Genomic DNA, 14,510 nt, shown 5'->3' with positions numbered 1-14,510 from the left:
TATCTTAATTTTGCTTTCTTATACTGCAAGAAATTAATTAAACAAAATAAATACTAATAAATATATGATTGAGCGATCAATAAATGAAAAAACTTGGCAGGCAAACAGGCAGGCAAACAGAGAAACAACTGCCAGATCTCGGTATGTACAATTGTATTACATGACATTATACACGGCCATGCAATCGTATTGTAAGTATACCCTACTCAGAATCTAAGCCTTGCTGCACATGGTCAATCTTATATATTCAGAACTGAATGTTGCCGGCCATGTACACATGGTCAAATTCTTGTTTTCAGAATAAATACCATGTCAACGGCATAAGCCGCGCTAAGTTAATTTCTAGTCCTGCCCTTGCGAAATCGGTGGCACTCAGTGCAAAGTTAGTCATAGCGAGTGGAACTATTTTCCTAGGATTTACGTACAATTCATAACATAAAATTGATGCACATTGCTGTAGAATTCATAAATTGATGTACAAGTTATGGGACCATCTTAACGTGGTACAGCACCTGACGAGTTCATCTGATTAGGCAATTCCAGTTGAAATCCATACACCCCTATAAGATGTCACATGACCTCGATCTTCCCGTCACAGGGAGTAAGTATGAAATTCAAACAACTTACCTGAATGGGTGACTCCATTTAAAATGTACACCCCCTGTGTGGGAGATTTAGGTCATGTCTGGGGCTGTATGGATTCATCCGGAATAGCCCACACCATAAACAGCACCTGATGAGTGGTCCAGAAATGAGGTGGTCCAGAAAGGGGGTAAAGGACTGGAGGTACTTATCCCTGGACTCAGGAGTATTTTTTAAGGGTGAGGGGGGGGGGCAGGCACATTTTAAGGGGCAATATGATGATTCAGATGAGCAATAAAATGGCAAAAAATCAGAAGTGATCAGCATCTGGGGGAGCAAGAATGGGGTAAGATAGCTTAAGGCACCCCCTGGCTATGCGACATCCTGGGCTGTTAATGCAGGTATGTGTTTGTGCTGCTTTGACAGCTCCACAATCCACACCCAGCTGAATGATTGATGGGGATGATTTGTCAGAGTTATCAGGAGTATAGGGGTAGGTGCAAGTGAAAAATACACTGTATGAGTGTCAAAGAAATCAGGAGTATCTAGGGTAGGTGCAAGTGAAAAATGCACTGTATGAGTGTCAAAGAACAAGTGAAAAGGGATGCATGTTTTATTGTAACCAGGGAAGTTATGTCTCTCCTTGGAAAACCTGACCTTTTAATTGCACACACAGGGAGTGAAGATTTCAAATGGAGCCATCAACCCTTGAAGTATCCCCATTTGGAATTAACACTCCCTGTTTGGGAGGTTAAGTGTCTTCCATAGGGGTGTATGGATTTCAACTAGAATAGCCCAGCAGATCGATATGAAGAGATGAACAGCAAAAAAAAAAAGGGTCGTGCAAAGTCGGACTACTTGTAAGTTGGCACACCTGCCTATCCTCTGAAATTCAACCGTACATATTTCATATTTACACAGCCATTTATGACACACACTTTTCATCCGTACGTTTGTTGGGGATATTCCGCGGCTGAGCAGCTCTAGCACATTTTAATGTAGCTATATATCGCAATCGGTCGGTCAGTCGTGCAAGCGAAATCAAATTAGTGGTCTATGATTAATGGTAATTGCCCAGTAAGCTATGTGTATCAATCACAGATATAGGGGGAATGGGTATAGTGATGATAATTGTGAAAACATATCACTGTGTAACAGGAATAACGATATATTGTATGTGTACTAGAAATAAAGCTGCCCTTTAGGCACACATGTAACCAGTCTGTACTGTATGTGTACCAGCAATTATAGCTGCCTTTTAGGCAGGCTTTTAACCAGCCTGTAATGTGTACCAGCAATTATAGCTGCCCTAAGGCAAGTGTGTAAGGGCTCATATTGAAATACCCTACCACGTTTTCACACAGAAAGAAGGCAGGATTCCCCTCGCTAAGCGCGCGCCTTAGGAAAGCTTGGTCCTAAAACGGATGGATTATATGCATCAGTGATACACCCTGCCTTTTGAAGTGGTCCATGACGAATGGGAAGAAAACAAACTGACTATGACTCATCGCACAACCCAGAAAAGCGTGCTCCTAATTTAAGTGGCCAATCGCAGTGTTCTAATCACACAGGATTTTAACAAAAGAAGGCTAGCACAGGAAAGCTGCAGGATGGCCCACACCTTCCTGTCTAAGGGAATTTCAATATGAGCCCTAACCAGCCTGTAGTGTGTGTGCGCCAGCAATTTATAGCTGCCTAGCCTAGGCAGGTGTGTAAGCCTTTGTGTTCAATTCCATTCAGGAAGGCATTAAAGAGTTCTTCTGGAACCTTCAAGGAGAGCTGTTTAAGCATTTATTATATACCTCACCCGGATACCTCATATATATAGATTTGGTAGATTCCTGTCATAAAGGAATCTGATTGGTTGAAAGTGCAGTCATTGAATAACAAATGAACTATGGACCGGTCACGTGTGTCCCGATCAAACTGCGCAGTCACAGCATCCACGTATCCATTCGGTATATAAAACAAATATTGACTGCTATATTCGGGACATGTTTTAGTTTATAGGCCCGTGGTGATCTCAAAACCATGCTATGACCCTCGGCGCATGGTTTTGAGATCACCTTGGGCCTATAATCTTAACCATGCCCCTCATAGCAATCAATATTTGTATACTATAGAATATAAGGAGAGAATGGTCAGCTAGCTAAGTAGAGCTAAAAATCACTCTCCTATATCAGATTTAAGGAGAGCAGTAGAGAGCAGTCTTTGGATATAACAGAAAAATTGTCATTCTTTCTATCCCAATTTTACCTGCCCCCCCCCCCATGATTTGACAGAAAAATATTTGGAATTGGAAGCATGTTTGACCATAAATCCTGACACATATTAAAAGGGAAAAAATAATGGGATCATCTGTAACACCTTCATCATACCTCATTAGGCCGAGTGAGATGGGATATGAGATAATTACAACAACATTTTGTTATGTCTGGTAACATGGTTAAACATGGTTATGAACATAATAATCAACCTGCTCTTCACAAAGGCATTGTCTGTATCAAAAGGTATTATTTTGGGTCAAATTAGATAAATGGTTTTGGGAAAGTGTTAATTATTAAAAATAAGTATGAAATAATATGATTTGTTTGTCTATACCATAACGATTGCTAACTGTAAGTGCCGTAGACAGTACAGCCAGCGATGTAGAGGGTGGTCGACGGTTGTGTAGTTTAGTGCCGCTAGGTTATCGGTCGGAAGGTTGTAAGATCATGAGCTTTCTTAGTTCTCCTCTTCCATTCATTGTGGCCCTAAATGTGCAGACACCACAGTGGGTGCATGGCATGTCGCGGTTTGGAGAGTCACGTAAAATGGTGGTCCTGTGTACCATACGAAAACTATATGCATTTTTTTTAACTCAGTAAAGTAAGTGCTGTATTTGTCTGGAATCAAAAATGGATTAGCACAGGCCAGATTTTTGTCCCCATTTGTCAATTTCTTGTCCCATTTTTGGTCATTTTAAGGACATTGTGCTCCTTACCGTCCCCATTTTGTTCCTTGTCCCTGATCATTTTCAGGGGAGGGGGATGCCACTGAGGCTCTGTGCTGGACTCTGATACCTGTGAAGATGAGCCAAGATATATTCCAACAATAGTGTTCACTATTCGAGGAGAGTCACATCGTGGTTTACAAACGGGGCTATTTCTAGAGTAGATCAAATACTTCACATGACACAAAGTGACTTCAATATTCTAATACCAGTTCAAAGTGTTGACCAATTACAAAAGACTTTGAACAGTTTTTATTGTGACTTGCCCCAATTGTTTACAGCGTGTCTCTCAATTTAGAAACAATCATGTTATTTACTTTTCAACATTATTATCAAAGCACAAGTTACGACAAAATCGTTTGTGCACTAATCATCCCTAATGGTCAATCCGTCGATCCGCAAACAACCAAACAACGCGTCGCCACGGCAACAATTCCCTCGTCCAACGATAACGAGTAATGAGACATGACTGGAGTGGATCTATATGTTGACACTGCGGAAAGTAAAATGATTATCTAAATGTCCATGTCTATAGTATGACACAAATTACTGACCAATTTGGCAAAGTAAATCAGAGTAAACAGAAGAAATGACATTTCTCACTGGGGCACTGAATAAGTGTCCTATTATTACCCTAGATATCACTAGCAACAAAAACACTCTCATCTCCAGTGTCAAAGTTCATTAACTCTCTTCGCGCGTGTGTGGACTGCAGACGACAAGTTTCAATTTTGTTCAGAAATTCAACAAAATTGTAAATTTTCATTACCGTATTTGGAAGCACAGTGTGAAAAATGCATTAAAATGAGTACAAACAAGCCTAGTATTGGTTCTATAGAACTTTATCAATCCTCTCTATGCAGGTCTTGGCTGCAGATGATAAGTTTCAAATTTTTTTGAAATTTAAACAATTTCAGAATTGTAAATCTGCCGTATATGGAATCGGCATGAAAAATGCATTAAAATGAGTATGAGCAAGCCTATACCATTTTTCACTAAGGTGGCAGTGACTTCAACACATTGATGCAGCTGTTTTGTTCACGCATTTATGCGGGCGTCTCTAAGTGTGTGCATGTTTACACCAGCGCTTTGAGCAAATGCTAGCGATTCGAGGCACGCTGACGTCACTGCCACATTAGGGTGAAAAATGGTATAGTATTGGTTCAGTGGTTCTTGAGATAGCTCTTGATACATCAATTTATCTGGATATCTCAAAACTTATCCAACGCAATATCCTCACTACAAAATAGGCCCCCAAAACAACTCATAATAGCAAATCGACACGAAAGCTTCATTCCAATTTATTTCATCCAAAACAGTCCTGTCATACACCTTCCCCAATCAAACACATTTCTTTTACATTTGATCATCTTCTACTCTTCCCTAAAAAAAGTCATTATAAAACCAAATCTACACACCATGGAATTCACCATATCACGTCCGAGCTCACATCGGGCGCCCCGTTCTTTTTTTAAAGGAATTTTTATTATGTTGAAGCCTATGACTAGCACACAGACCATTAACCTCCATAGCTCTCAAATTTGACCTCAAGTTGTGGAGTATGAGTTTTTGTACCCAACACATTCTAAGGTTATTCTGTTTATGAGCAAACATATTGGGAAGAAAAAAACTGTGCCATTACAGATGAGCATATTTGCGATACTTGTGTAAGCAAAAGCAAGACACTGTCACTACTTTGGAATACTTGACTGAACTGGACAAGTTTTGAGAGTTACTTTGTTCATATCTGTGGGTTAGTAATGTTTGGCTATTCCTCTGGAAATGTCTCCACCCCCTTCTCAATAGGACACTAAACATTAAGTGTGTCATTTATTGGGCTAGCTATTCGAGTTAAATCCATACACCCCATGGAAGACATGACCTTAATCTTTCATACAGGGAGTGTGAATTTCAAATGGGGTTATTTGAAATCTGCTCCCCCTGGGTGGGAGATTTGAACTGGAATGGCCCATTACCCAAGATATGAAGGAAGATGTGAGACAGTGTCACTGCACATATTAAAATACTTTTGAAAATTTGTTCCTGGACTGGACAAGTTTTGAGATACTTTTCCAATGTTGAGGTTTTGGGTTTGTTTGTTTACCTGGTTTGGTCCATCGAGGGTTAAGGTCAATAATATGTATCAAAAAGACAGTTTCAGGCACCCCGCTTTGAAAATAATCATGCACATGGGGTGAAAATTACACCCCTTATATCAAACCTTTAAGGATCTCCTTTATAAAACCTGTACTCAGCGTTGGACATAAGACATTTTTTATGCGTAGCATTATCAGGCCCAGCTTGATTTTTGTTACATTTATGGCATAAAATTGCTACACATTTCAAAAATTGACCAAAAATGAGTAGCATTTTGCTCCACGATACCGGCTACGGCCAACGCTGCTACATACTATTCTCTTGCGTGTCAGCAATATTTGTCTCAAACAGCGCTATATGTTATGCTCCCCTCCGACCTGCCTTAAATTATCAATCTGTCATTATCATTGTTCTTCGTATAGGGTGTGAGGACTGCGGACATAGCCACATGGGGGATTGCCCAGTACACGGACCCCTTTTAAGGGTCAGAGATAAGGTGATACCGAGCCGAGCACGCTTGACGTTACCACACTACCTCGCTTCTAAAGGAGATGGAACTTCGCACTGAAACCAACAAGGTAAGCTTGGAATGGGTAAATAAGCCCAATCGCCATTCTAACTTCCGGTTTTTGAGAGCAGTTTTGGGACACTTTGACCTCTGACATATCAGGAAAATTTACGTAATTATTATTAATTTTCTTATTATTGTCATTATGTCATAATGTTGATCATTAAAAATACTAAATAATTAATTTATAAAATACTTATATTTTTTATATTTGTTTTAATTATTGTTAAACATTTTAGATTATATTTTGTATGTACAAAACCCAATATTTCTGAATTTTCTGAAAGGTCAAAGGACAAAGTGTCCCAAAACTGCAAAAACTGTCCTACAATGCATTGCAAACTTCCAATGCCGATTTGGCTTATTGATTTCTCACATTTCTCTCAGGTTACACTGTTAATCCCATGGGCACTACTGCCTTTGTAACAGTGCCTCTGATTGGTTAATTACATAATCAGCTGCCAATCAAAATGGAGCTTTTAGATATTGTAATTTAACACTGATTCGAAAATACCTCAAAAGAAAGTGTCTGTGTCATTTATAAATGCATTTTTGTTGGCAGAACTGCAATTCTGTTTAAAAGTCGGCATCAGTGCAGCGCAGGGGTAGCACTAGGTTTCAAACAAGGGGTCAAAAATGTCAAATTTTGTGAAACTATGGATCCAAAACAATAGAAATAAAGGGGTCAATTGAACCTTTACAAACCTCTAGATGGTAATTTTGTGTGCCAAAAGCCAAAAGAACGTGTATATGACCCCATGGCGCAAGTTAGGGCTACCCCTGGTGCAGTGGTAGTGTATAATAAGGAAAAAGTCATTAGAATTTTAACAGTATACTACTACTGTGCAGTGATATATTTGTATTGTGGTCAAAGACTAGCAACGACTGCAAGCTTACTACAACTACATGTATTACACAGGATCAGAATACTGGGTTCAGCTGTCGGAAGCGCTGGCATTTGAACGCGGTGTTCAATACAACTTGAATTGTCCTAGATGGGAAGGAATTGAGTGTGTATCCAATAAAAGGTTCATGCATGAAATGAGACGAGTGTCAGTTCCCTCATCATATACCCTGATCAATGATGTACCCGATTTCTCATTGCTCTACACCATGTTAAAGGTGCACTACGGTCTTAGCCAGTATTGGGCTATTCCTGTTGAAATCCACACCCCTTATGGAAGACACATGACCTTAATCTCCCACACAGGGGTTGTAGATTTCAAATGGAGCCATCCATTTGGGTAACCCTGTTTGAAATTCACACTCCCTGTGTGGACGATTTCAGTTGAAATCCATACCCCCTATGGAAGAAATGACCTTAATCTCCCACACAGGGGATGTAGATTTCAAATGGAGCCACCCATTTAGGTAACTCCATTTGAAATTCACACTCCCTGTGTGGACGCTTGATTGAAATCTATACCCCTGTGGAAGACATGACCTTAATCTCCCACACAGGGGTTGTAGATTTCAAATGGAGCCATCCATTCGGGTGACCCCGTTTGAAATTCACACTCCGTGTGCGGATTTATTTAAGTTGAAATCCATACCCCTATGGAAGACATGACCTTAATCTCCCACACAGGGGTTGTAGATTTCAAATGGAGCCATCCATTTAGGTAACCCCGTTTGAAATTCATACACCCTGTATGGAAGATTTAAGGTCATGTCTTCCATAGGGGGTGTGTGGATTTCAACTGGAATAGCCAAATTTTGACAAGTGCCGGTCATTTTCACCAAGACTCCCTGTCCAAAATTTGACCATGAAAAAAATAAACTACTATCCCGGAAAAAATGTGTTCGAACACCCACTGTAATTCCCATATTCTTCTTAGTGCGCATGCTATATGAGTCACTTGAAACTAAGGATTATAATAGAATTCTCTCAATGTTCATCTTTAGCATACCCCCTCCCCTTTCCCCACCAAACAATGTTGGAAGAAGATATGGTGAAGATGAGCATATTGGGCATGCCAACATTGTACGGGGGTAGAAGGGGGGACCATTTTCAATAAGGCCTTCAAAGTGTTCGAACAATTATTTCTAAGAGTGTAGACCTCTGCACTCTTTTGGGGTGTTCAATCAGTTCAGTTCATATTGCCATAGTCTTGATTTATTAGTCTGGTCTTGTTTTGAGTTCATAGAACTTAATTATTCAATTATTATTTTGGGAATACTGCCCATCCAGAATGACAGGTGGACGGGTGGCTGGCTGCCTAAGACCCTGAGGTAAACACTATCATTTCATTTCAACTGATATTTTGACCAAATATGTTAACCATTTCTCTGCAAAGCTACGCCTAAATAACCATAAAATTAATGACGGGCGGTAGGTTTACTGTAATTATACTGAATGGAAATGTGTTTGTGGTTTTTTTTTGCTCCAAAGATTGTTTTAGTGTCTAATGATCTACATACGACTTCTGGTGATGGTTGGCTTACAATGTTATTTCTGTTCAGCATTTGAAGTATCCGAAACCTAACAATGAAGTTAGTAGTAATTAGTATAATAATTCACATTTTCGGTTTTCAAGATCCTGAATAGTATACGTATAATATCATGGGTGATTCATATCATGAACTTTACATGTCCAACAGTTTAAATTGGTCCAAAACTAAATTACAAAAATGAAATCCAAAATAATACTGTTCACGTCCCTCATTCTCAAGACTGAACATTTAATTGTAACGCTGAATGATTGATTGCTGATCAATGACTCAATGGATTGATTTATTGATTGATTGATTTACAGGTCATCAATTCATTGACTAAGTCCTATTTGATTCATTAAGTCTTTGTCCATAGTATTCCCTGATTTTCCTGATTTTTCAAAACTCCTTGAAATTTTGCACACCACTTTCATTTGCAAGCATCTGTCACACATACAACAAAACAATGTTTTCACTGTCCATGCAACATCTCAAGGAAAAAAGACACTCTTGACTCTGCGCTTTGCAAAGAAATAAAATTTAATCATTATGACAGTTCTTATATAGAGCCCGCGACCATCCATCCATCCATTCCCCCTTTCTCAATACCCTGGTCACTTAATTGCACCTGACATAACACGCTTACCCCATATTCCCTCCCCCCAGACATACGGCCTGATTATATTTGGACATATCCGTCAAATGACGACTCTCACGCCAGCGTAGATACTCTCGCCATTATGTGACCAATCAACGATGGCAGACCCTAGTCGTTAGCGCACTGACAGGCTGAATCTTTCGAGGGGCCCCCTCCTCCACTCCTTATGAGCATTTCCACATGACCAGTGCTATACATGCTGACAACATTGTAATTTCAACACAAGTTTTGCTGCTATCATTATAGATTTTTTTTCCTGACTTCATACAAGTGGCTATTACTTTCCTGCGCTACAAAGTTAACCCATTTAATGATACTATTGAAATCTGACACCATTTATCTCGGGAATCACTGAACCAATACTAGTCATGTTAGTACTCATAAAACAAATTTTGTATGCGCCAACTAAAGCACATTTTGATATTTTATGGTAACATTTTATCAATAAATTTGTGGCTGTTACTTGGCATGTTTGTACTCATTTCAATGCATTTTGTCTGCATATTTCAAATTATGACTATAAAAATGATAAATTGTGAAATTTTACGACTACATTTCATAAGATTTTTCATAAAATAATCCGGCATGTTGCTTAGGCATGATTGTAGTCATTTCAATGCGTTTTGTCTGCACATATGTTGTGATCAAGCAAGATCAGTCAGAAGTCGGAAATATTGATTTTAAGATACATCCAAACAAAGAAAATATTTCCTTTTGTTTCTTATTGTTTTGGAAATTCTTTAACTGCTCATATCTTTTGAACTGGTTGCCTAAATACAATGGTGTTTGCTGCAAAATGTAGCTTTGCAAATGCCTGTTTCAATCCAATAAGAAACTGAAAATTGAATATGACCGACTTCAGGCTGATTTGGCTTGATCACACGTCACACCACATATGACCTGATTTGGCTTAATCACACCACATATGACCATAAAGTTATAAATTATGAAATTATTGTGGCAACATTTCATAAAAAATGTTCTGGGCTGAACTTACTTACTAGGCATGTTTTTACTCAATTTGAAGGCTTTTAGTCTGCGAGTTTCAAATGTGATTATAAAAATGACAAATTATGGCATTTTTACAGCAAAATATTTATAAACAAATTTTGACTTGAACTATAGTCAACAGCCATACTGAACCAATACTACGCTTGAGCTCATGCATTTTGTCTGATTACCAAATATAACCATAAAAATGCAAAATATTTATAAATATAGAAATATTCCAGCCTGTCATCTTTAGTCACCGGTCTTACAGATGAGAAAAATACACACTTTCCAATTGGGATCAATGCAAATCAATTTCAAATATGACAATAAAAATGAAAAATTACAACATTTTTCCAGCAAAATATTTTTAAAAAAATTGTGGCCTGTCATCTGTAGTCACCGGTGTTACAGACGAGATACGCATAAATACACTTTTCAATTGCGATCAGTGCAAATCAATTTCAAATATGACCATAAAAATGAAAAATTACAAAATTTTTCCAGCAAAATATTTTTAAAAAAATTGCCCGGGGGGGCCACTGGTCATTGACAAGGGGGTATCATGCGTGGCCATGGAGTTTCAAAAAGCACCCTAAACAAGTATGTGCAACGACTGAAAATACACCCTAAACAAGTATAACAAGTGTAATATCCTACCCTAAACAAGTATTGGCGTTTTTTAACCCCTTAGCAAGTAAAACATATATTTTCGACACCCTAAGCAAGTAGGCCTAATAGGCCTACTAGGCCTACTTGAAGCCGGGACTTGAAGCTCCATTTTCATTGATTTCTTTAATAGTAACTCAGAATGGCTCTCAAGTGCTACCAGGGCAGAATATGAGCTATTTTAAAATTATAAAATAAACGTTACATTATTTTAAGCTGATTTATAGTATCAGAGAGCCTAAGAGGAATTAACTGAAAAGAAAATTTACAAAACTCTAACTAAGAAAAAACAACAATGAAGAAAAGAAAAAAGAGAAAAGAAGTCAAGAAATGTTTTTATATCATTTTGTAGGCCCTATTAAAGTTTCGACAATTTATTCTCCATCCTCCAAATATTATTATAGACCTACAAATCATGTTTCAAGACAAAGTGAGACAAAACTCATAAAATAGTGGTCAGATTTTTTTTTATGATAGTGCATAATATTAATAATTTATTTTATAAGCTTAAAATGACAACAATTAAGGCCTACTTCTGGAAGGAATCGGATGAATAATAGTGGTATTATTTCATAAGTTGAATAAAGTATTAGGATGAAAATAAGTCGGTAAATAGCAACTGAGATGCATGGTGCTCAATCAGTTCAGCCAAGACTTGCAGGATTCGTGTATGACTGCAGAATTTGATACCAATCCAAAAACGTATTTTAATTCTGCACCATATCCATCTTACCTTTTAATATTCATTTGATGTTTTCACAATTTATTCAAAAGTTTAAAATTTGTTTTTTTAAATAAAATCAAGATCACTTATTGTGACAAAATTCTGACAAAAATATGATGCTTTTGACGATAATAACATGCATGTTTTTATTTATTTATTTTGTGGATAATAGGTCACAGGTCAAGTCAATCAATCCTCTACCGTAGATATTTGTGGTTAAATAATTGTATACAACATGAAAATTAGCTTGAAAATCTTTATTTTTATCCATAATACAAGATAGAAAATTCAAATAATAGTAAAAATATTTTTAAATGAAATATGAGAAACTTTGGACTTTATAAAGGAGAATTGAAACTCTTAAAATCAGAGTATACACGTGCTGTGCATGTACAATGTACATTGTACATGTACTGCATGTGTACATCACCATTGAATGTTGTAGAGTTGTGTAGCATTGAATGGGTTAATGGAAAAATAACAGGGCCAGCTGGGCGAAGTCGGCAATGGACTTACAAAAGAGACTAAACAGAGAACTACACAGTCAAGTCTAGGGATAAACATGAAGGACATGAAACTTATGAAGGACTGGAGTCTGGACGGACCCTAAATACGTAAATCTGTTGTGAAAAGATACCCTTTTTCTCTCTAATTTCCATGTTTTTGACACCCTATTCACGATACGTGACGTACAGTGCCTGATCGTGAAAAAAGACCCTTTTACGTGATTTTTGGCCACGCATGATACCCCCTTGTCAATGACCAGTGGCCCCCCCGGGAAAAATTGTGGCCTGTCATCTGTAGTCACCGGTGTTACAGACGAGATACACATAAATACACTTTCCAATTGCGATCAGTACAAATCAATTTCAAATATGACCATAAAAATGAAAAAATTATGAAATTTTTCCAGCAAAATATTTTTAAAGAATCATTGAGATCTGTCATCTGTAGTCACCGGCGTTACAGACAAGATACACATAAATACACTTTCCAATTGCGATCAATACAAATCAATTTCAAATATGACCATAAAAAAGAAAAATTATGAAATTTTTCAAGCAAAATATTTATAACAAAATTGAGGTCTGTCATCTGTAGTCACCGGTCTTACAGATGGGATAAATACTCACTTGGCAATTACGATCTATGCACGTTATGAGCTTGTGTTAAAACATTCCCCATATTAAACACACACAAGTCCAGTTGAAGATTAGGCACCCATGACAGACTATGGGCTATTACATTTGATATACACACTACCCCTGTGGAAGATTTAAGAAAAGTCTTCACAGAGGGAGTATGTTTTTCAAGTAGAATTCCCCAGATTAAACACATTGAGTCCAGTTGAAGATTAGGCACCCATGACAGACTATGGGCTATTCCATTTAAAATCCACACTACATGTACCCCTGTGGAAAATTTTGGAAATATCTTCCACAGAGGGAGTATGAATTTCAAATGGAATGAACACATTAGCAGTTCCATTTGAAACTCACCCTCCCTCAGTGGAAGATTCAGATTGAATCTTTCTCAGAGGGTGTGTGAAATTCAAATAGAGCTGCTTATTGCTTCATTCCATTTGAAATTCATACTCCTCTGTGTAAAATATTTCCAAAATCTTCCACAGTGGTAGTGTGGATTTTTAACTGAACAGCCCAATGGGCTATTCTATCTGGCATATATGTACCCCTGTGGAAGATTTAAGAAAAGTCTTCCACAGAGGGAGTATGTTTTTCAAGTGGAATTGCGAGGGTAATCATTTTTACTCCCCCCTGCTTTACCTATGTCTTCCACAACGGGAGTGAGTAATTCAAAGGAAAATTACCCAATTGTCTATTCTACTTGAAACCCATACTCCCTCTGTGAAAGACTAAAGCTAAATCTTCCATAGAGGGAGTGTGGATTTTAAATTTAATAGCACAATTTCACCATTTTCAACTATACAAACAAGGTTAATATGATGGAAAAAAAAGACAGAAAAAAATAGAAGGATGAAATACGAGTCAGCGCATCATTCATTGCTCGACGTCGAGTCACGTCCCCACGCAGAATTTGACTCTGGACATTAGGCCACCAATATAATGAACAAATTTAAAAGGGGTTACTGGCGGTTCATGTGTCGTTTGGTTAAATGAATAAAATACACACAACGGGTGGATTGGGCCGATAAATTTACTTCTACAGGTAATAAAATATGGGCTGTAGCGTGCCGGGGAAAACTAGATAAAGTGGTGCAAGTTGTGAAACTGCATATCCACAAGAAAATGCTGGGTTCTGTAAAAATGCAAGGTTTTTGGGTAGTTTTAAAGAATGAGAGCCAACACACTAAGATTTTATGAATTGAGTAAGATTTTAGGAGTAGGGGTAAGGTTATAGTAGTAGAATTGGGTAGCAGAATGATTAGGGTTTATTTTTAAAGCAATTACATGTAGGATGGCAGTTATGTTTCCAATTTCAGCCATTTAACCAAAAAACTACAGTATACTTCAAAATATTCATATATTGTATAGGAAATTTGTCAAAAAAAGCCAATAATTGTATTTATTATATTTGCATCTAGGTATTGCTGCTCTTCAGTTTAGCTCATTAATATATATCCAAACAAAGGTTTTGGGCATCTTCAGTTCCCCTTCCCAACAAAAATCATGCACATGGGGCGGAAATGACACCTCTTACCATTCCTTGTGTGTCAGCTTTATTTGTCTCAATATATCAAGTAGAAACACTGTTAGTCATGCTCCTTCAGACATTACTTACCGGCGTGTCCAGGATATGTTCCTGCAGGGGCCAGAGG

General features: G+C 37.8%; 1 protein-coding gene and 1 long non-coding RNA gene across 2 annotated transcripts in view; one reads left to right on the top strand and one right to left on the bottom strand.

Annotated features, from left to right (window-relative positions):
• The window catches only part of LOC140139975 (uncharacterized), a 50,902-nt gene extending 44,667 nt beyond the window's left edge, over positions 1-6,235 (top strand). Inside the window, exon 3 of the long non-coding RNA XR_011857189.1 lies at positions 6,094-6,235. This is a non-coding gene — a long non-coding RNA (uncharacterized lncRNA). The remainder of the gene's footprint in view (positions 1-6,093) is intronic.
• The window catches only part of LOC140139972 (uncharacterized), a 130,795-nt gene extending 118,996 nt beyond the window's left edge, over positions 1-11,799 (bottom strand). Inside the window, exon 1 of the mRNA XM_072161779.1 lies at positions 11,723-11,799. The gene's annotated coding sequence lies outside the window, so the exon portion shown is untranslated. The remainder of the gene's footprint in view (positions 1-11,722) is intronic.
• Between the last annotated feature and the right edge of the window lie 2,711 nt (positions 11,800-14,510).

The sequence above is a fragment of the Amphiura filiformis genome, chromosome 18 (assembly GCF_039555335.1).
Source record: "Amphiura filiformis chromosome 18, Afil_fr2py, whole genome shotgun sequence".
Lineage (NCBI taxonomy): Eukaryota > Metazoa > Echinodermata > Ophiuroidea > Amphilepidida > Amphiuridae > Amphiura > Amphiura filiformis.
This window is presented reverse-complemented; position numbering and strand designations above follow the sequence as displayed.